The sequence below is a fragment of the Engraulis encrasicolus genome, chromosome 10 (assembly GCF_034702125.1).
Source record: "Engraulis encrasicolus isolate BLACKSEA-1 chromosome 10, IST_EnEncr_1.0, whole genome shotgun sequence".
Classification (NCBI taxonomy): domain Eukaryota; kingdom Metazoa; phylum Chordata; class Actinopteri; order Clupeiformes; family Engraulidae; genus Engraulis; species Engraulis encrasicolus.
In genome coordinates, this window is record NC_085866.1 from 15,652,315 (window position 1) to 15,674,865 (window position 22,551).

At 44.6% G+C, this 22,551-nt stretch overlaps 1 long non-coding RNA gene across 3 annotated transcripts in view; it reads left to right on the top strand.

The window, feature by feature from the left end:
• LOC134456702 (uncharacterized) overlaps positions 1-22,551 on the top strand; it is a 136,260-nt gene that overhangs the window by 90,144 nt on the left and 23,565 nt on the right. The window contains exons 1-2 of one of the 3 annotated variants that reach the window (XR_010036362.1): positions 4,911-5,005; positions 8,991-9,107. This is a non-coding gene — a long non-coding RNA (uncharacterized LOC134456702). Of the gene's footprint in view, positions 1-4,910; positions 5,006-5,135; positions 5,235-8,990; positions 9,108-22,551 lie in introns of those variants that run through there. The other 2 variants (XR_010036361.1, XR_010036360.1) reach the window with 2 other exon arrangements.

Consider the following 22,551-nt stretch of genomic DNA (forward strand, 5'->3'; position numbering starts at 1 on the left):
TTAGTCAGGCGGCTCTTTTCAATCAATCACCAGTTTGGAAGAAAATGGCAAAAACCTAATATTGCCTCCATCCAAACTAGATTAAAAAGTTTGCTTGATAACATTTCAAAGTTCTGGACTCCGTCCAGAAAAAAAAATACTGAAGAAGTCTTTTGGTCTCTATGGCAACTGTTCAAAAATGTAGGCTCCCTGTTTTGCCATTACATCATCGTTGTTGCGGCCCAGTATAAACACCTGTCAAATAAGGGTCTCTCCCATAGCTATGCTGCCACACCACAACGCACTGCATACAATACACAGGCAAGTGTATACAAACACATTTAAAAGCCATTTCCTTCTAAATATCATAATTATCTAGTTCCTTGTCACACTGACAGATTGTAATATCGCAGCTTTAAATCAACATCCATAGAGCTCCCAAGCAGTATTGACACAGCCACTGGGACCTCCCATTGAACACACACACTCCCTCCCCCCCCCCCCCCCTCTCTCTCTCTCTCTCTCTCTCTACCGCACACACACACACAAACACTGACACACATACACACACCACACACACACACACACACACACACACACACACACACACACACACACACACACACACACACACACACACACACACACACACACACACACACACACACACACACACACACACAGTGCTAATGGTAGCAGTGTGAGCGTGCTAACTGCAAACGTTGCCTGCCTGTCACTCTTACATGGCTGCTGTGCATCTTCAGGAAGACAGCGAAAACTCACATCCATCACTGAGGAGCCTATAGTGTGAGTGTGTGTGTGTGTGTGTGTGTGTGTGTGTGTGTGTGTGTGTGTGTGTGTGTGTGTGTGTGTGTGTGTTGGGGAGTATGCAGATTGTATTAGTGTGTGTGTACAAGTGTATTTGAAAACTCCAAATAGTAGAGTTACTATGCACAGGACTATTGCATGTAGTATAGGCCTATGTGACGGGCTAATGGAACACTATGAGATAAGATGAAATGCACAGAGAAGTCAAAAGTAAAAGTTTAAAAAAGAAGTTTCCTTCCAACACAAGTCAATTATCTGAGTAACCAGTAAACCTGTGTATACTTGTCTTGATCAGCTTAATCTGCATTTGATCCAATTAGTGGTGTGTTCTTGTTAGGTTTTCAGTGTTTTTCAGTGACAAGTCTATCTACTTCATTAAGTACAATGGAGTAACTGGTGTAACAGCTTGGACTATGCAATACCATGTGCTATATGGTATTTACACCTTAAGTCTCTTTTACTTTTGACACCACTGGAAATGCGTAGCCTATGTAGGCCTATAGTTTGTGTAACAGGAGAGGGACTACTGTACTACTATTTTGTGTGTGGTCTTTTTGACTTTATTTATGATAGGACAGTGAAGGTGGTGACAGGAAGGGAGTGGGGAGAGAGAGAGGGGGAAGGGCCGACAAAGGACCCGAGCCAGGAATCCAACCCGGGTCAGGCGCATGGTAGATGAGTGTCCTACCGTTTGGCCACGGCAGGGCCTGTAGTACCACTATTTTAAATGTATGTGCTTGGAAAGAGTCCACTGGTATTGTATGCATGTGCTACAGGAAAGAGGCTATTGGTAAACTGCTGTACTGTATCGGCCGGGTTAGCCCTGTACCTGACCACCCATTCAGCTGTGTTTATGGACAGCCAGCCTCTGACACCCTTTAGAGAAGGGGAGTGTTGTTGAACCCGGGCCTAACTGGAGTACCAACCATGGGTCTCTGACCGCTACACTAAAGAGCCACATATATAACACCTATGGATGGTCACTCCATCACACCCACCGGAACACAGTGTAACCAACTGGACCCTGATGTACACTAACCTCTGGAATACGGTGTGCAGAACTGACCCTTGAGTCCCAACTGGCCCTCGGAACACTGAGTGCCAAACTGACCCCCAGAACCCAGAAACTGCTGGAACACTGGAACACTCTTGCAACACTGAAAGTGCTGAAACACAGAGTACCCAAGTGACTCCTGGGACTCTGAGTAGCCAAATGAACCCTGAGACACTGAGCACTCACTGATGCGCCAATGCCTCAACCTACTATAGTGAGGATAACATGATCGCTACCCAAAGTCATGCTACTCAAAGTCATGCTTGTAGGCTAAAGATACTACCTAAGGTATACAGTTTATTGCTACCTCTGTCCTTCTCTTTGCTAAGAGAAAGGCCTGTCCTTCCCGGTTCCCACTTACAGATGTTTCACATGTTCAAAGAACATCAGTTGTCAAAGTTGTAATATTGTTCCCTGTGGATAGAATTAATAAAACTATGACTAAAAACCTGAAACGGTATAAGCTAGTGATCGAATGAGAATACCAGTAATTCCCAAAATACCAGTAGGCTATGTCAACAACATAATAATGGCCAGGTTTTGAAGCCGCAGCTTTATGCTGCTTTTAATACAAGTGTGTTGCATTGAGACAGAGCAGTCAGCAATGGGGGATTGATACCAGGATTTCAGCAGTGCTATTTTCCAACCTCATATTAGGTCAACATTTTGTCGATGTTGCAAATTGAAAAGGGCATGAAAACACAATAAGCAAACACTCATTTGCAGTCAGCAGCAAGTGTAGGTTTTAATATAGGACGGTTTCAAATGTTTTTAGGGTTTTAATAGCACAAAGAGGCTGTGGCTTACATGTCCAAGTTGAGATTTTAAGAATATAAATGTTTATATAAAGATTGCATAACATAGTGGAAGAAATTGTGATGTAGCAATGTCCATTCTGATGCATACCAGTAATAAAAATGCAAATAGGGATTCATGGTAAAAAAAATCTTTTAAAAAAAAGAAAAAACAAAATAGGCCTGCCTCTTTAAAACTGCGACTCTTTTTTCCCCTCTGGATAGCTTTAAATCTGCGTTTTGTTCCAGCACAACAGGAACACCTGCACATTGGTCAGGTAGAGTCTGTTTTATATTACCACGACAAAAACAGATTAATTTGAAACTTTTGGCTAACGGGCAGAATTTTCATTCACTGCCAGCGCCTCTCTGCGCAACTGAGCTGCACGTTGCGCACGCTCATTAAACAGCGCCATTTTTTCTGGATTCAGGTCAAAGGCAATTTATAGTGCCTACCCAGTTATTAGAAACATACGGTTGCAAATAGGGCAGAGGAATCGGTGATATTCGGCACGGAAGATGGTGCACTGAATTAATTAAATGGTAGGCCTAAGCGCAGGCTACTAGCACTGAATGAAAAAACACAAAATTATCCACATTCAATTTCTGGGGGAAATTTTGATAAGGCTGAGAACCAAGACTACTTTACTCCGCTTTCGTTCGATTCAGTGAAAGTTAAATAGGAGGACAGAAAGCACTCCTTTACCCTTTTCTAGCCAACACGACCGAAGACTAGAGTTTGTGAGAGCCGCATATTTTTAAAAACGCATCTTTCTTGTGTTGAGCCAATGACCCGGTCATTGCTGTCCTCGGGCAATACAGAGGTCAAGAGGTGAGAGGTGAACTGCGGAGTAGCGGCATACATTAGCAAGCTTAGACACGACCCCACTTCCTCCAATGGCAACAGGATTACCACTATGGCACCTCAGCCATTTCCACAATAGGTCTATAAAGGATAAAGATGTGAATATGCAGCAGATTAAAACTTGTAGGCCTATGCATAGGCCTATTTTGTCTATTTTCATTCAGGGATTCATTAGTTTTCACTTAGTTTTGGCAATATTTGCCTTCGTGTGGGAAGTGTAGCCTACTCATCTGACAGCCTGCGTCGTCGATTCAAAAGTCATTTCCACGATTATGGAATTAAAATAAATTAATATTCTGGTTTAAAATAAGACACATTGATGAGGTTATCTAACAGCAGCAAAAATAGGCCCATTTCTTACATTGATGGGCTAGGCTAGGCCTACTTAAATTGTGAAACTTGCCACATGGGTTGGATTAAAAATAAGTGCTAGATTTAAAAAAAATAATAATAATAATGTTAGGCCTATTCACACTTTCAGACAATAGGGCCTAATTATTTATTCCTGCCAACTGAATCAATTGAAATCAATATTGTAAACCCAGCTGTCGATAAATCCATGCATTCTAAATGACATAAATCCCTGGGTTGTCAGAATATAAATCCAGCAATTACTGCTCTAATGACGAAGTCGAAGTGTGGAATTAAAAGATTAAAATTACCGAACTGAATATTCTTATGATTAGAAGCCAATTGAAATAGATTTCCCCACAATATGAATAGAATAGCCAACTAACTTAACGTTAAGACGCTAATGGTAATAATGGGCATGTTGAAACAACTCCTAACGCATTTCCGAAGCGCAGTGCTTTGTTGTACTTGATCAGGTGAAATTGTTTGGTGTCCAACTAGTTCTATGCAGTTTTGGGATAAAATAGGGCATCATTTAGGAATGTCTCAGCGTCACAGCACAACGTACACTGTTGTAAGGTGATCCACTGTACAGTAGGCTACGCGACGCAGTGGCCTGGATATCAAAACTGTTTGCAGGCATTTGCAACAGAATATATTCAGAGTAGTAAAGGCCTAAAGCTTTTTCTTTTAGATACTGGCAAAATGCAAATCTACAAAATTATTGAAATGCTAAATGTTCGGTAAAGAAAATACGTCCTTCTATGAGTGTGTACTATAGGCCTATTTTCTACAAGGCCTAATTTACTTTTGTAAATATGTTAAAACCAAGTGATTGCATATTCCATTCCGTTCTTTTTTGTTTGTTTTTGTTTAAAATATAAATTAATAAATTATGATAAATAAAGATATAAAATACCCTGGAACATGGTGTTAATAAACATCTGAAAATAATAAATATCAACACATTAAGTGGGCACAAGGACAAAGATTCATGGAAGTGCATGTGCACTTGCAATAAACAGCTTCTTAATTCAGTGCACTGCGCGGGCACGAGAGGGCCCTCCCCAAACTCGAATGGTGAAGAACAGTTAGTACTCCGGCTCGAGCGCCAATCCCAGACTCCAATGACAGGTGATGTAGCCAGTTAAGCTAGGACTTGTTTGCGGGCTGGAGCGACTGGTTAGCGCGTTTGGAGAGCTGTCCTTTCGGTGGCCGATAAAAGTCCGAGTCCATGTCCTTGCACAATACCCTCTCGCTCTTGTTTTTTCTGCTTCATTCGTCTGTTCTGAAACCAGATTTTCACCTGAGCCTCGCTAAGATGGAGGCTATTGGCAATCTCCACGCGCCGGGCCCTTGTGAGGTATTTGTTGAAGTGAAACTCTTTCTCCAGCTCGGTCAGCTGCTTGGTGCTGAAGTTAGTCCTTGCGCTGGCAGCCGGGTGAGCATGTATGATATCCTCGCTGTGGCCACATCCGCCTGGCTGTCCGGGGTTCTCCGTTGTAAAATAACTTGGTCCACAGGGCATTTGCATGGCGGCTGAAATAACAACAAACACATTTATTATTAGTCTAGCAAAACAAACAGCCTACTTGGAAATATGAAAGTTGCAAAGTCAAATGAAAGTTAAAAAGCGTCATTGTTGAATCAATAACCAACAAAGAAAGAAATGTGTAGGCTAGGTTAGACTTGTATTAGACTTGTAGGCTATTAGGCTATATTACCTACTAAAGGCTATTCACCCTTTACATGTCACTAAAAAAGGTGAATTGATAGCCTTGAAGACCATTTCTCTTATTATTATCCCTGATTAAAATACTTCTACAATCTTGGTAGGCGGCCTATACCTTTAGCATAATGAATATAGCCTGTACTTTCCCTCCAGTTGAACTGATTAACATGCACTTTAAAACCACTCCAGTTGCATTCAATGGTGAACAGTTTGTGGACTACACTGATTAATGAGATGGTCTGGAGAGTATTTTAAGCTAAAATATATTTGACACTGCGGTCACAGACTGCCAACAAACCACTGTATAAGCTCCATTATGTTGCGATTCGTCTTTTTCTTTTTGTTGAAACAACTCCAGAGGATGGTATGAAACCGCAGGTCCTACGCTGTATAGGCCTCTCTTCTCTCTACCCCTCTCTACTCTGCATTCTCTTGTGTGCTGTGAGGCTGGTATTGCAGCCATGGGGTTATATGAAACTGTGAAGGCAGAGAGCTGCACATGTGTCTTTCACGCAGGGACACTGTAGTAAATGTCAATACAGATTTCTGTACTATACTACCCGAGGAGATCGCTGTCTGAACCACACAGAGCTTAATGATGCTCACAAAATTGTATCTATTTCAAATCTATATCCATTCAAATAGATTCACAAATCTATTCTATACCTCTGCACTGCAGTTACAGGACCAGAATGTCACGAGGCAGGCTATGGATGTTGAGTGACACGTTGAATATTAAAATATAATATTCATTGATAAGTTTATGCACAACTAGTATCCACTGAATACAGATTAGGATGATTTCATGGAACATTAAAAATGTTTGGACATTTCAGCAAAGTATTTTGTGTCACTATTGGTGGGTGGTGATTTTGCCATGAAACAAAGACCTGAGACTTGAGAAAAGGAGAGAGAGCGAGAGAGAGAGAGAGAGAGAGAGAGAGAGAGAGAGAGAGAGAGAGAGAGAGAGAGAGAGAGAGAGAGAGAGAGAGAGGGATGGTAGACATTAAACTGCTGGTGGAATCTGTATAAGAGCGCCCATGGCTTCCGGGCAGTATAACTGTTGTTGCTACTGTGGCATAAATATTTCAATATTTGATGCGGTATCTGTAATGTGCCATTTCCTTTTTAATGCGTCCATTAATGATGACCTCATTAAGAGAGCCCCAGGCCCAGAGCTGCCGCAGCCTGACGCTGATCAGGTACCCACCTCCTCCTCCTCTGCAGCACTATAAAGTGATCCTGTACATTTCCAGGGCATGAACCAAGAATGGTATTCACGCCTGAAATTAGGGAAAGGGCTACAGAGTTATGACTGTTTGCAAATGAATGTCAAAAGTATATCCTGCTGGTCCACTGTGGGCTATGAAATCTCTGTGTGCTGTGTTGCTGCACACATAAGGGGCTGTTATGCTGAAATATTTATCCTATGCAGAGCCACACAAATATGTGAAATATCCTTAACCCCACAAAAATTCTATATGTGCTAGGTTGAATAAATGTGTTAACAGAGTGAACGCAAAATGCTTCATAAGCGTATGCAGACACAAAGTGCCTATCTCTATGGGATAATGTGAATCCCCACCCCCCAATATCCACTTAGAGCGGAGGACAAACTTGGGGAGAAAGAAGTGACCAAGGGGAAAAAAAAGAATTCCATCAAGTTAATCAACAAATTTGCCTCTGAAATGGAAAGGGTGGAAGAGGGGAATGGAGATGAGAATGGAGGGGTGGAAGAGGGGGATGGAGAGGGGGGGGGCACACTTAAACTTGCTGATAAATGAGCTCTAAGATAATAGACCCTGCGCTGGCCAAAGGCATAAAGGAATCAAACTAAATATTTGAGGAATGATTCGAGTGCTCGGATGGGGCCGGCCGCAGACTCAGCCTCAGCAAGGGCACCAGAGAGGGGGCTCTTCAGATGAGGCCAGGAGAGAGAGAGAGAGAGAGAGAGAGAGAGAGAGAGAGAGAATTAAGGGGTAGAGAGAAAAAGAGAGGGGCAGAGCAGAAATGGGGGGAGGGAAGAGAGAGGACGAGAGAAGAAAAGAGGGAGGGAAGGCAAAAGAGAGAGCGGGGAAGGGGTAAAAAGAAAGAGAGAGAGAGTGAGGGTAAGCGATGGAGAGAGAGAGAGAGAGAGAGAGAGAGAGAAAGAGAGTGGAAAAGAGAGAGGGAGCAAGGCAGCGAAAGAGAGGGAGTGAGCGTAGTGAGTGTAGAGTGGGGGGAGCAGGGGCGGAGCTATAGGCGGGGCAAGTGGGGCATTTGCCCCTGGGCCCAGGGCCCTTCTGTATTGGTGTTGGGGGCCCTATTGTGACCATGGCAGGCCATATGGGGGCCCTATCAGTGTTTTGCCCTGGGGCCCTGTGTGCAATTGTTCCGCCACTGGGGGGGAGAGCGGGGATCGATACACATTGGCTGAGCCGCCTGGGCATCCAGCCCACTGTAATTCAGGTGCTGTCAAGGCCTAATTGAAGAATGACACACTGGCAATATATACACTGTACCAAAAGATCAAGTTACAGGGGCAATGCGTGCAGAGCTTTTATGCATGCCTGAATGTAACACATGCACACACAGACACACAGACACACACACACACAGTTTTTGAACATGTGTGCACGCATGCTTTGCTTTGATAAATAACACAGAGGCACTACGGTCTCAGTGTCCTAATCATAGGCAGCACAATAGATTAGCAGCACTATGTCCCTAACTCTCTAACCTATATTCAGGCTCTCGCTGGTGTCCAGTGGTGCCACACACCACACCATATGTCTGCGCCAGTGAATGGCTGTGGACCCACCGACTGGCCCACTGCCACCTTCCACTATCCTGTGCATCAGAGGGACACACCAGAGCAGAATAACAAAAAGAGAGAGGAAGGGTGGCAAGGAGAATAGTTCTAATATATTTCTAGACGTTTTTCAAATGTTGTCTAATTATTTTTTAAGGTGTCTGGATATCCTTTGATACCGTGTTATTACAAGTATTGTTGTCCAATTAATTAAATAAGTAAATGGTTTGCGATAACATTTGGATAAACCTAAATAAGGCCAATGTGTACCCACAGTAGCTAGAAGTGTGATCTTGCAGTGTTTTTTAAACTGCTTAAGCATGGACAGCCTGGGACTGTTCAGAAATGTCCTTCTTTTGTTTTAAATGCTGAACACAATGAATTATTCTTCATGTCTGGAAGCTACCCATGCATCCTACTCTTGGCAGACTGACATAGCTTATGTGGACACTTGCCTTAAGTAAACTTCTTAAAGTGTTGTTTAATTTAAAATGTTACCAGCCAGCTGCAATGGACTGGGGCTTGAAACAAAATTAATTGTATCAGAAGGACTGTTTGAAAATGAAAATTAGTAATTCCTTTATGGTTTCCTTCAGGCAGCAGCTGCGGGCATGCATTTGAGGTTGGCAAAAGGTGAGGTGGATGTGCATCGCCCAGCCGGTAGGGGAGCTACTTCTCTGGATACACATTTCACAGAGACGATGCACTTGAATGTGAGTAAAGAAGTTGCTTTCTGATTGTTTGCAAACTTTTCCTACTTTTCAGTTTCTGGTGTTGTCTATGAGGCATTGTGTGATTTTTAAATGTTTTATATGTATATATAGTAAATCCAGGAGTCCAATAGAAGTCGAAAAACCCCTGCGTAAAAACTATTTGTAAGCGACTACTTATATGCGCCACTGTATATCTTATAATAACTTAAATTAACGTTACGTCAAAGTTATCCCAAGTATGGAGTTTATTTAGTGGGGTTTATCTAAGAATTAAACTCATTGATCATATTCTGAGGAAATTAACTGAGTTTAGGTCACCGAGCAATTGTGTCAGACTTTTAGTATTATTAAAAAGCACATGTTTGATGGAAATAAACAAAACTACCTAATACCAAAAGTGGAGCCGTTATTCAAAGCGTAAAAATAGGCTTCAATCTTTAAAATTAAATCTTTTGGAGAAAGTTTTGAAAAGTTCCCAACTTACCCACCCGGGGCTGGTTCCTCTTAACCTTCATCCACTCAAATGTTTTAGCGCCACAACTGGAGTCTTGCATCTTTTCGGCGATATTCTGAAGAGTTTGGTGGCCCTTAACGGCAAGGTGAAATCTTGGTACATTGTTCGTACACATTTCAATGCCAGCGTTAAGAGTCTCCGGTGCGGTAAATACCTCGGGGAAAGTCCTTGAAGTCTCAGTGGAGGGCGAGCACGCAGCATCGCGCGTCTGCGTCCGACCACCGAACACGGAGGGGAGAAGCGGATGCTGAGGAGAACGGTCGGCCGTGACAGTGAAGCCGTCACTCTGGAGGGCGTGCTTGGCGCTCCCAGTGCCGACTGAATGTGAAAGGTTGAGCACACCAGTGGCATCACCAGAGAAAGCCGAGTAACAGTGCACTGGCCCTTCTCCCTCCTCACCCTCGCCCAGTCCCTCGGCGCTTTTGCTAACTTGTAGACATGTCCTTGTACTCACGTCTTCGAATATAACTCCCAACAGGCGGTGGCCTGTACTGCCCGAGCCATTTGGCTCGTTGTTTATCAATTCTTCCAAAGAATTCATTCTCGGTTTCTCCTCCACATTCTCGCTAATTGCGGTTAGACCCAGAGCCTGGCCTCTCGGGCACCGCACACCCAGCGATTATGGATCGTGACTTAACCCTGGGATAAGGACATGCCTCGCAGACAGATTCGATTTGAGATTGATGGGGATGACGTGCCCTCTCGGTCGTGGCCAATAGGTGGACATCCCGCACACCCAAAACAGCAGGGCACACGACAAGTCAGCTGTTGCCAGATGAAGCGCCCGAATACGCACTCCCAGGCAGGTTATGTCCTTTCCATGCTCTTACACACGGATAGGTTATACAAATATACTAGCCTAGATCATTAATATAAAAAACATTACTATTATGTGGTCTCGTTTAATCAAACAATTAACATGATAGGTTGGAAGAGAGGCCTGCAGTGAAATGATGACCTGAAGCCCTGATCATAGTCTGGAATGGTGGTATAAGACTTTGCCAGGAGTGCGTTGAATTGACCACATTTTTAGTCTTGTTAGAGGCTATTCAAATGATGTATTGCTTTGAGTTCGTCAAGAAAATCAACAGAGAACAGGTTGACCCACATCATCTAATAATTTATCTGTATCAAATGTCCATACTATGGAAGTAAGCAACCTATAGCGAGATTGCCCACTTGCAGGCTCAGAATGTCAGATAGCCCGTGCGTAATTATTCCGGATATAGCCGATGCATTATTTTGGCGTTGGGACTGTGAACTCACTTTCTTTTCTTTTTTTAAACAACATTTCCCGTGCTCTGTTTGCCCAAGGAGAGCCCTATTTCTTCACCTCAGAAAGGAATCCATTCACGTCCTAAATTATTCTGGGCAATATTTAGCTTGTTTTCCCCGTCGGCAGCAAAACATTGGCACAGGCCCGAGAGTGTGCAGCGGGGAGAGAGTGCGGGTCGATACGTGATATTGCCATTGGAGGCAGCAGCCTGCAAGTCGAGGACTAGACTGCTCTCTTGACATCAACAGTGTGCTATTGTAAAACCCCACCAGCACCAACCACTTGGCGCATGGTAGCAGGGAGGGGGAAAAACTAAACTAGTCTAGGGGGGATTGTCAATGCGTTTGCTTGGAGATATGGAACATGTGTCCGCCACACACAGTCACTGCGGGCACAGTTCATGCGTTGCTCACCAAAGGCTCATTTATGGTTTATTCATCAGACAGGGCCTAGCCTGCAGTAACCCATACAAAAGAGGTTGTGGGTGTAGGCTACGGTACCATAGGCCCATAAACACAACACAAAGAAAAAAATCAAGAGAGTGAAGTTAATTTCATCTAATTTTGGGTTTGGAAATATCAGCTTTAGAATCAAATAACCTCCATCCATGTACGTCTAGTGTTTCTTTTAAGCGTCTGATGTCGACTGCCTTTTGACTAAAGGTCGCAGAACAGCTGTTGTGTCGGGGTTCATCGGCAGGTCAGGTTAAATTGACAAGTGTCTACTGACTGCAGCAGTGGTTTCTGTAGCCATGCATTCAGTCATATAATAGCCTCTTTTTCTCGAAGAAATACCCAAACCAACAATGGCAGAAATAATAGCTTTTGTATTCGTTTATAATTTGTACTTTTGTCTGGAATTGTTTTCAAGAAACTGATACGTGGTTACACTAGGCTATTAAAAGACCTGAAAATTGCTGCAAATACTTGTAATTAAATCACCATCTATAATTTTTGTTTTATTCATAATAAAATATCTATGATAACAGGCTTTTGTAATTACAGCTTGTTGCTATGTAATGTATATAAATGGTCTGTGAGACATTGTTCAATAAACATATTAATTCTGCCTGAACACTGTTTTACATACAGTATACTTTCTAGTATATGTAATATAAAAAATATATAGAATTTTAAATAGCTTAGTCTAAAGGGCTGAATGTGACAATGAGTATCTTTACTTTCCTGACATAGGCCTATGTAGTAAAGATATGCTGTGTATGCATATGTATGTATATATGTATGTATGTATGTATGTATGTATGTATGTATGTATGTATGTATGTATGTATGTATGTATGTATGTATGTATGTATGTATGTATGTATGTATTATGTGTGCATGCTTTATTACAATATAACATACACAAGCAATTTATCAAACAAGTAAAGCCATAAAGATTGTTAACCATAAACATTTAACATACTCAAATTTGTCCTGTAAACACCATAGAAATAAAGTATGCTGCACATCTATGGAATCTGAATCGTTTTACAGGCCTGATTCACTGTTTATGGTTATGAGTATTTGTGCCGACAAACAGAAGCAACCGTATTAATTATTTTTTATCACCCCAATAGTATACAAACAAACAGTATCAACCAGAAGGGAGGACTTAAATGTTTGGGAGTTTTTTGCAGAATTCCCTTTTGGCACACACTCTGCAATAAAGGCCTGTGTGTGTGTGTGTGTGTGTGTGTGTGTGTGTGTGTGTGTGTGTGTGTGTGTGTGTGTGTGTGTGTGTGTGTGTGTGTGTGTTTTAACTATATACCTCTCTGAAGTGATTAAAAAACAATTGCACATAATCAACAACATATCAGGCTGTTTGGTACACGCGCAGAAATATGGCCCCAGCTGTGTGGACGTTAATGGGATGCTACAGGCTAGCGATGTGCGGAGTGACTGAGAGCAATATGTGCCTTCCCTCGCTGCATTTGCATGGCGCTGGCATCCATCTTCATGTCAGCGGCGGGGTGAGGCAGGGTTCACGCGCGCACTTTGCCTCTCTTCCTCGCCGCTCAATAAATAAATCTCTGCAGCTCTCTCCCTCTCCCTCACTCTCGCTCGCTCTCTCTCTCTCTCACTCACTCGCTCTCTGTTTACCACCGGAATATAAATTTGTTTGCAGTCGATGGCAGACCTGTGTGAAGGCATTAGAAATTGTATTTCTGTAATGGCTTTCATCCTGGGGAAAAGGGGGGCTGCGGAGAGGGGAGGTGGGTGGGGATGAGGAGAGGGGGGGTTGGTGGTGGTGGTTTTGCGGGGTAGGCATGTATGTGTGTGTGTGTGGGGGGGTGGAAGTGTGACAGAGAAAGAAAGAAAGAGAGAGTGAGAGAGAGAGAAAGAGAGGATAAGGAAAGAAGGGGTGGTAGCTATCTTGTGCATTAGGTGTGTTAGAGAGAGGGAGGGAGAGAGAGAGAGAAGTAGGGAGGGAGAGAGAGATGGAGGCAGGGGTTGTGTGTGTGTGGTGGGGGGGGTGCATTAGGTGTGTTAGAGAGAGATAAAGAGAGAGAGATAGAGAGAGAGAGAGAGAGAGAGAGAGAGGAAGAAGAGAGGGGGAAAGTGAGGTAGGGCTGGAAGTGTGAGTGAATGTGTGTGTGGTGTGTGTGTGTGTGTGTGCGTGCGTGCGTGCGTGCGTGCGCGCGTGCGCGCGCGTGTGCGTACGTGCATGTATGTGTGTGTGTGTGTGTGGAGAGAGGAGGAGAGCGAGTGAGAGAGCTACAAAGCGAGAGAAGGAGTGATACAAAAGCAGGTGCATCTTCTCTTCTCTTCTCTCCTCTCCTCTCCTCTCCTCTCCTCTCCTCTCCTCTCCTCACCTGTTATGTGTCTGGTATGCTAATACAGCCTGATTATGTGGAGTCAGAAATAGCCCTCGGCCAGAGCTAAAGTAAATTAAAACTAAATTTGAATGTTTGCCCTCCTCGTCCTTACTCCCACTCACAGATAGCTGATCCCATGCAGGGGTGGTGGTGGTGGTGGCGGGGGGGCGGGGGGATATACTTGTGTGGGTGTGAGGGCAAAAGAGAGAGAGAGAGTAAGAGAGAGAGAGAATAAGAGAGAGAGAGGTAAAATGTGCCAAGGTGAGGGAGAGAGAGTGAATATGTTGGCACGTGTGTATGAGAGAGGGTGTGTGTGTGTGTGTGTGTGTGTGTGTGTATGAGTGAGTGTGTGTGTGTGTGTATATGAGTGAGTGTGTGCTGCAGTATTTATGGGTCTCCTGGAGGTGTCACATGCTTCCTGTTTCCCCAGTCGAGCGCTTTCAAGTTTTTAGTGCAGCACAAACGCACTGCCGCTTGTCAGCGCTACGGTAACGGGCGTTTGGAGGGAGGGTGAGTGCAGGGAGTGAAGGTGTGTGTGTGTGTGCGTGTCTGTGCGTGTGTGTGTGTGTGTGCGTGTATGTGTGTGTGTGTGTGTGTGTGTGTGTGTGTGTGTGTGAGAGAGAGAGAGAGGGAGAGAGAGAGATGGGGTAACAGGCATTTGGAAGGGAGAGAGAGCATGCACTGTGTGTGTGTGTGTGTGTGTGTGTGTGTGTGTGTGTGTGTGTGTGTGTGTGTGTGTGTGTGTGTGTGTGTGTGTGTGTGTGTGTGTGTGTGTGTGTGTGTGTAAGAGAGGGCTACGGTAACAGGCGTTTTGTTGGGAAGTAGTGAAGGTGTGTGTGTGTGTGTGTGTGTGTGTGTGTGTGTGTGTGTGTGTGTGTGTGTGTGTGTGTGTGTGTGTGTGTGTGAGAGAGAGAGAGAGAGAGAGAGGGGGGGGGGGTAGGGTAATAAGCATTTGGTGGTGATAGATAGACAGAGCTCCAGTATCAGGGGTGAATGAGAAGGTGATAGAGAGAGATAGGCATTAGGTGGGAGAGAGACAGAGGAAAAGAGTGTGGATGTTGAGACACAGGGAGCTGGATAAGAGAGGGAGTGGGAGTTTGTGGAGTGAGGGAGATAGAGAGGTGGTGGAGAGGGAGGGAGGGATGGAGAGAGAGAGAGCGCTACCGTAACAGGCATCCCTGGGTGAAGGGATGGTGATTATGTTTACATGAGATTACATTACACTTGGCTGAAGCTTTTATCCATGGCAACTCCCTGGAGCAATGTGGGGTTAGGTCAGGTGCCTTGCTCAAGGGCACATCAGCCGTGGAGTACGGTAGGGAATGAAAGGGTGGGATTTGAACCTGCAACCCTCTGATCTGAAGCCCATCTCCTTAACCGTTTGGCCACGGCTGTGTTAGGGGAGGAGGAGAAAGTGGGTGTAGGATATAGCCTGATTATCATCGCCGTTCAAATCTCTTTGAGACTTCGTCTGACCAAGAGCATAACAATTAACATTTCCCAAACGGCATAGTTGACAAGCCTCCCTTGGTTTGCTAATGGTTGTTTGCCTCCCGATTTTTCGGAAGCTCAGAAAGTACTTGTATTGCTCTTGACTAGGAGCAACGCTGAAGGTGTTGCGTCACTAGGAGGGCACGGCTTGGCTAGGTGTAGGAGCAGGGAGGATTAAGGAGGGAGTGGGAGTGAATGTAGCGGGAGAGGGAGAAAGGCTAGTGCTACAGTAGCAGACGTCCCTGGGATGGAAGGGACGGTGATAGCATGAGAGAGTAGAGAGAAAGAGAGGTTCCATTGGCCCATTGTTTCCGGGTTCTATTATTGCAAGGGGGAGTGGGGGGGGATCCCCCTTTAGGCAGACCTAGACAGACCTAAGGACTGTTCTATTCAATGCTAGGAGTATTATGACACGCCCCTTTAGGCAGACCGGAACCTGGTCATGTTAGGTGCCCATAGCAACCTATTATGTTGGCATATCTCTATATAATTAAATAATCTCTGGTGATAGCATGATCGGGGGGGTGCTGTGTAAGAGAGGAGGAGAGAGTTAGAGGCAGTGGACAGGTCCCTTGCTAAAGGACATAGGCCTACTGGAAGAGGTAGAGCAGTAATGAGGGATATGGGGTTGAGTTGGAAGGGAGGTCCCTGGGTACAGAATGAGGGATGAAGGAGAGGAGAGGATATAGAGGAGGGAGAGGATGGGAGGGGGAAAGGTAGTGCAGAGGTTCCTAGTTGAAGGAGGAGGGAGAGGAGTGTGAAGAGGGGGTTTAGTACAGGTCCCTGGGTAAAGGAGGGATGAAGGGGTTTAGGGTGGGAGAGGGAATACACTGGTCCCTGGTCCCTGGGTAAAAAGTAAAGGGGAAAAGGAGATGGAGGTAGTGCCCAGGTAGCCTGATTATCACCGACTTTCAAATCTCTTCGAGACTTGGTCTGACCGAGACCATAACAATTAACGTTTTTCAAATGGCATGGTTGACCCACCTCCCTAGGTTTGCTACTGGTTGACTGGGGTTCCACAAAGAAGGTGGAGTTCCCGTTTTTTTCTGGACATCAGAAACGATATGTGCATTGCTCTTGGCCTGATTAGAAGCAACGCCGAAGGTGTTGCATCACTAGGAGGGCGTGGCCTGGCTAGTGCCCAGGTCCATGGGATAAAGATGGAGGGATGGGGAGGAGGGTGAGTAGGACAGGTAGTGCCCAGGTCCCTGGGGAAAGTAGGGATGCAGGCTAGGGGAGGAAGAGAGGATGTTAAGTGGGAGGTACTCTGGTGTGCAGGTCCCTGTCTAAAGGAGGGAGGGAGGGAGGGAGGGGCGGAGGAGAGGAGGTTGGGAGTGGTAGTGCCCAGGGCCCTTGGTTAAAGACGGAGTGATGTACGGTATGGGAAGGAAGATAGATAGTCATTGAGAGTACATAGAACTCAATGGTGAGAGTGCACTGGTCCCTGGTCCCTCAGTAACAAGTCCGACAAGTAGACAAAGATGTGTCCACTTGTTGCTTACCTAGGTAGTCCCTAGGGAAAGGAGGGACGGAGGGGAGTAAGAGTGGACGACTGGAGTGGAAGGTAGTGCCCAACATCCCTGGGCTAAAGGAGGGGAGTGTGTTACAATATGCAACCTTGCCTCCTCCACTTGTGCTTGTCTCCTCGTACCAGGAAGTAATATGTCATGATGACATCACTGACAACAGCGGGAATGGGAGTGATAGTGCAGCGATTCCTGGGTGAAGAGGGAGGGGTGGATGGGGAGGAGGAGAGGAGTGCACAGAGTGGGAGGTGGTGCCCAGCTCCCTGGGTAAAGGAGGAGGGAGGCGGGTGTAACTGGCAGCATCCAGCCCAACAGCTTGTCTCGCAGTAATATGCATATTTGCCAGGACAGATGAGATGGGAAATGGACTGGGCCAACGTTTAGACTGAACAGATCAGATGGTCGGTCATTCCACCCCAATTCTCTCTCTTCTACTTAATCTCTCTCTCTCTCTCTCTCTCTCTCTCTCTCTCTCTCTCTCCAGTGTTTCCCACAGAAATTTCGGAAACTATGGGGGCAGCCGGGATTTTTTTTCCCGGGGGGGGGTCTTTTCACGCAGCGTAAATGCAAAACGGCAAAACAATGAGTAGTACAGTATGACATTGGCGCATGGAGAAACTATAGGCCTACATTTCAGCCATTTATATTTTGAGAAATAAGGCTACATAAGATTTTACCCATGACATGTATAATAGTAGTACATAAAAAAATAAAAATGCAGTACAGTGAATCATTTGTGTTTACAACACAGTTTCATTCGTCCCTCATGCAGGGGTCTATGTAATGAAAAAAATAATAAAACAAAATAGGAGCAAAGGTAAGAATTTAAGAGCACTGTGAAATTGTTAACGCACAGACAAAAAGGGTCCCAGGTGGGCTTTCAAAGCAATATATAAGCAATATAATACACCAAATCTAATAATGATAAAATCTCGTAAAAATAATAATTGCCTTGGTTGAATGTCAAATTGCTCCAGTTCATACAGTCAGTGAGCCTGCTTACTAAATGGCATGTTAACAACACGCCCCCCTTTACCAACGCGCCCCAAAACCAAAAGTTGTTATCTAGGCATGGACTGTAATGCCGCTTGAGACTCATCAAAAGAGGCTCGGATTGTCAACGTCTGACAAGTGGGGGGTTTTCGGAAACTCGCCATTTTTTCACCACAGCAAAACCAAGTCGTATCGCTTAGACTTCCAACATAGCTTACACACTGCAATGCCAACAACAACACAAATAGCTAAAGTGTTCACAACAGGTCATGTGAGCGCGTGTAGCGATTCCCTAACAATGGGAACGGCTGGTCGGCGTCTTACTTATCCATCTAAGAGGCAGATAATACTCAGATGTCTTGATCATGATGACATTAGGGGAAAAATACAAAAATGCATTTTGTATAAAATCGTAGTTGCACAAAACTGCGACAAGCAGAATAGTAAAAAAAAAAAAAAAAAAAGATATTGTAGGGTTTGGGAAAGGGCGGGGATGCGCCATTGCGACGTAATTAACATGCTATTACAAGACACAGTACACATGTCGTCCGTGTGACAGCCGACACATTAAAAGAAATGGCTACAAGAAGTTCATGAAAATAAATCTAAATATTTGTTATGATTTGAGCGAGTGAAGAGGGACGACAACTTAAGTTTTCATGCGGAAAAACGCCGAAGCCAGCTAGATCTAGAGGACAGGGCACGACGCATAACTACACAGCACACATCACGGCCTTGTGACAAGACAAATGAAAGATTTCTATGCTGGCATTACACCATTACAAGAGAAGGGCAGGGAAAGGCATCAAAATGAGTACATGTTTGCGAGTGATTTGATGAAGTCAGGATGACAACTTGGTCCCAGGCAAGAGAAACGAAACAAGCAGTGCATAGTTATCACCAACGATAGGCCTATGGGTAATAGAGGTAACCAAACTTGGCTACACTGCATTAGCTAGAGGTGTGCTGGGGTGAAGACTAACCTCAATATCCCTGAGTCACGTCTCGTCTCCCGTCTCCTCATCTTTTCTTCCCCTGCTCGAACCCTCTCCTACACCTACACCACCTCCTCCTCCTCTTCATTATCCAGCACCACCTGTCCGCTCGCGGCCCCAGTGTCCCAACCTATCGAGCCTTCCAGCAGTGGTTCCTCAATCCCCACCTCCGACGGGCCGAACCACATTTAGCAACGACCTTATGTTTTTAGTTTTAAACAACTTGTCAGTGATTTTAGCACATTTGCCGCGTCCAATTTAGGGTATGCATTATCTTTTGCGCTTGTCATGTAGCCACTCTTCTTTCTCAATTTTGCGTCCTATCGTCCACCAGAGTTTTAAGCCAGGTGGTCGTCAACTACTATTGAGGTGATGATTAGCTTTGTCAAGTGGGGGTCTATAGGGAGGGGCGGGCCTTAGAGAACCGAAGTGTTTCATTGGACTAGCCCAATGTGCATAAGAAGAAGCATCCAATGGGCGAAGGAAATCGTAATTCATTAACAAAAACGGAAATCGAAAAAAAAAAAAAAGTAAAATAAAAAAATATATATTATTATTTTTTTTTTTTTTTTTTTACATTTTCGGAAACTATGGCGGCCAAATTTAAACTATGGCGGGCCGCCATAGTTTCCTCAATGTATGGGAAACACTGCTCTCTCTCTCTCTCTCTCTCTCTCTCTGGCCTTCTCCTTCACCATCTCTCTATAATTTGGGTCTTCTCCACCTCTCTCTTTATGTCCTTTCCTCCTCCTCTCTCTCTCTCTCTCTCTCTCTCTCTCTCTCTCTCTCTCTCTCTCTCTCTCTCTCTCTCTCTCTCTCTCTCTCTCTGTGTCTCTCCACCTCTCCCCATCTTTCAGCAGGGAGGGTGCTGGCCAGCCAATACCTCACCACCAGCGGCTCCATTTTGACCGTTGTCCAATGTAGATGGTGCCAGACGCTGTTAACACACTGGCAGCAGCGGTGGGGATACGCATCAACACCCTGCCCTGCCCACCAGCCTGGCCAGCGCCAGCTCCACTGAAACATGAATAGTTTAATCTGGAATCGCACAGTGCAGATAGCTGAGGACTGTGGGTCACTATGGTTCAAATTGCCTCTGTACTGCTCTGCCTTGCCCATTCAATGTGATGACCAATCAAATGGGGTTGGGATGGGGCCTGGGGCTTGGGATGGGGTCTGTTGTGGGGATCTTACATGGACCAGTGCTAGACCAACTTGCGAGGCAACAACATTTTTGATGGCCAGTTGGGTTCGCCTAGTGCAGTTTGTCGGGACTCAAAAGTAGGCTACGGAGGGGTCCTGGGTGGGTCGTGGAGCTGTGGTTTAAAAATATATTAATTCACCCTTTTTACTGTCAGTTACAAAATCAAAATAAAATGTGATATTGAATACATGACTATGATGATGTGAAACATGGTTTATACTCCTATGCACTTGATAGACATGTTGTATGTCATACAATGCAAATGCTGATGCATGTTACCAAGGGCATGGATATATTTTTGATACTTATTTGAAGATTCAGACAGCACAACAAAATATTGGGTCACTATGTAATGACTCTGGAAAATTGTGGGTTCCAAGACTATTTCAGATAAGAACACCACTCCTCTAGTGTACTCGGCCACCTGCCCAGCAGCACTATAATTTCACCCTACACAGGATCAGGGTCTTGAACGTGCTCTCCCTCTCTGAAATCACACCGTCATGATACTAGACATGATGACTACAAATCAGGCAGAGCTTTTGAGTGTTGGTTGGACAGTCGCAGAAGTCTGATTCTAAAATAATAACAATAAGAACAACAACAACAACAACAACAATAATAACTTTAATTGAATAATATCATGAATTGTGCTATACAAACACAATTATTATCATGACATGTAGTATATAAATCAGTTATAAACATATCAGTCAGCTGTGGCTTGCTACAGATTAGGATGTTGGTATTGGATATTTCAGTCATGAATTGGGCCTATAAGCTCTGCACAGAGGAAGGTTTTATGGTCCTCCTGCTTTTCTGTCTCAGACCAGTGATACACTACACATGCTGTATCTGAACAGCCCAGTGGCAGATCTAGCCATTTTGGGGCCCTAGGCGATATATCAACATTGGGCCCTAAAAAGTCATTATATAGGCATATAATTCTGTGTTCTGGTGCTATTTACTCTAAGTGTTTTGAGTCATACTGTCTATCGTCAATTTCTTTGCATAAGTGAGAAAGCCCACTTTTTGTGATTTTACTGCAGCTGGTGTGACAGTTGGGGCCTCGATGGAGGACAGATTTGGTCGGGGCCCTAGTCAATTGCCTAGGTTTGCCTATATAAGGGAAAGTCCACCTCTGGAACTGCCTATTACATGCTTGCCTTGTGGGCGCTTTCCTCTCCTGCCTGTTAAAACATGCGGGGACTGATACATGATAAAACAGTGTGCACATAGACAAGTGATAGACATAACTGAACAGCCTTTTACATGGTTGTCTCACAGTGTTAGTGCAGTGCAGATGTTGCAGATGGTATTAGTGCAGATGTTAATTTTTAACAGTTGTATGTAGGCAGTACCTGGCAGTGTTGCCAGATTGGGCTGTTACCCGCCCAATTGGGGTGCTTGGTATGGCCGTCTGTGGGTAAAAATGGGAAAAATCGGCCATTCTGCGTTTTTTTTTTCTGCAGTTTTATGCCCATAGAAATCAATGCAATTTGTTGAAATTGGGCGGAATTTAGCGTCTCTTGGCGGTTTTTGAGCAGCTTTTGGGCAGATTTGATCAAACACATCTGGCAACAGTGGTACCTGGAGCCCTAGTGTCACCTATGTATCCACCTCCAGCTGTTTCAACAGTTGTCTCCAGACAGGGGACTAACCTGCTAGACCCCTAGGTGGTCATCTCCAGCTGTTATCTCCTACTGCATCTCCACAGCCATGGCCATGCCCATATACGTACGTACACATGCCCTTGAGCTAGAAGACTACCCCTCTGCTCCCTCTTCCCCTCCCGTCCCCCACTATGCCCCCCCTCTGGTTCCCAGGTGTTGCCTCAGCAGGCTGCCCACTGGCTAGTAGAGATGGGATTTATGGCACTTGGAATGGGATCCAGATCTAAGTTTATTCCAAAGAACAGAAGACTGGCTCATTTGGCTCTTTAAAAAAAATGTATTCAGTGTTAGGAAGGTAACATTCAAGGTAGCATTCCTCCTCTGTTTAAAGACCTTTGCCTCATGTCGGATTATGTACTCATGTTAATGTCACCTGCTCAAAATGAATTAAAAAAAAACAGAAAAGAACTGCTCCCCAGCTGTGACTAGGTTGCCATTTTTCACATCTAGGAGTTGTTCAAAAGAATCAGTTTGTTCATAAACATCACGATAATACTGGTTAGCGTGTAGTGGTGATTGCTGTGGGGTAGCGCTTAGGGGTTAATTCTGTGGATTAGTCAGTGTGAAGTGTTAGCAGTGTGCAGGGCCACCGCTAGAGATAGGCAGAGTAGGCTTAGGGCAATGTCTCCCAATCTTTTTTGTCCTGCGTACCGCCTAGGCAATTTTGTCATATGATGAGTACCCCTTCACCCATGATCTATATTTGTTTCTATATCCCAATGTGACTACATTCTATATATTTCTTATAATTACATTTTTTCAAGTACCCCCTGAGGTGTGCTCGCGTACCCCTAGTGGTATGCGTACCCCTGGTTGGGAAACAATGGCTTATGGCAGTGTTTCCCAACCTTTTTTGTCCAGCGTACCCCCTAAGCAAATTGATCGTATGATGAGTACCCCCCTCACTCATGCTCTATATCTGTTCCTCTATCCCAATGTGACTACACTCCATAT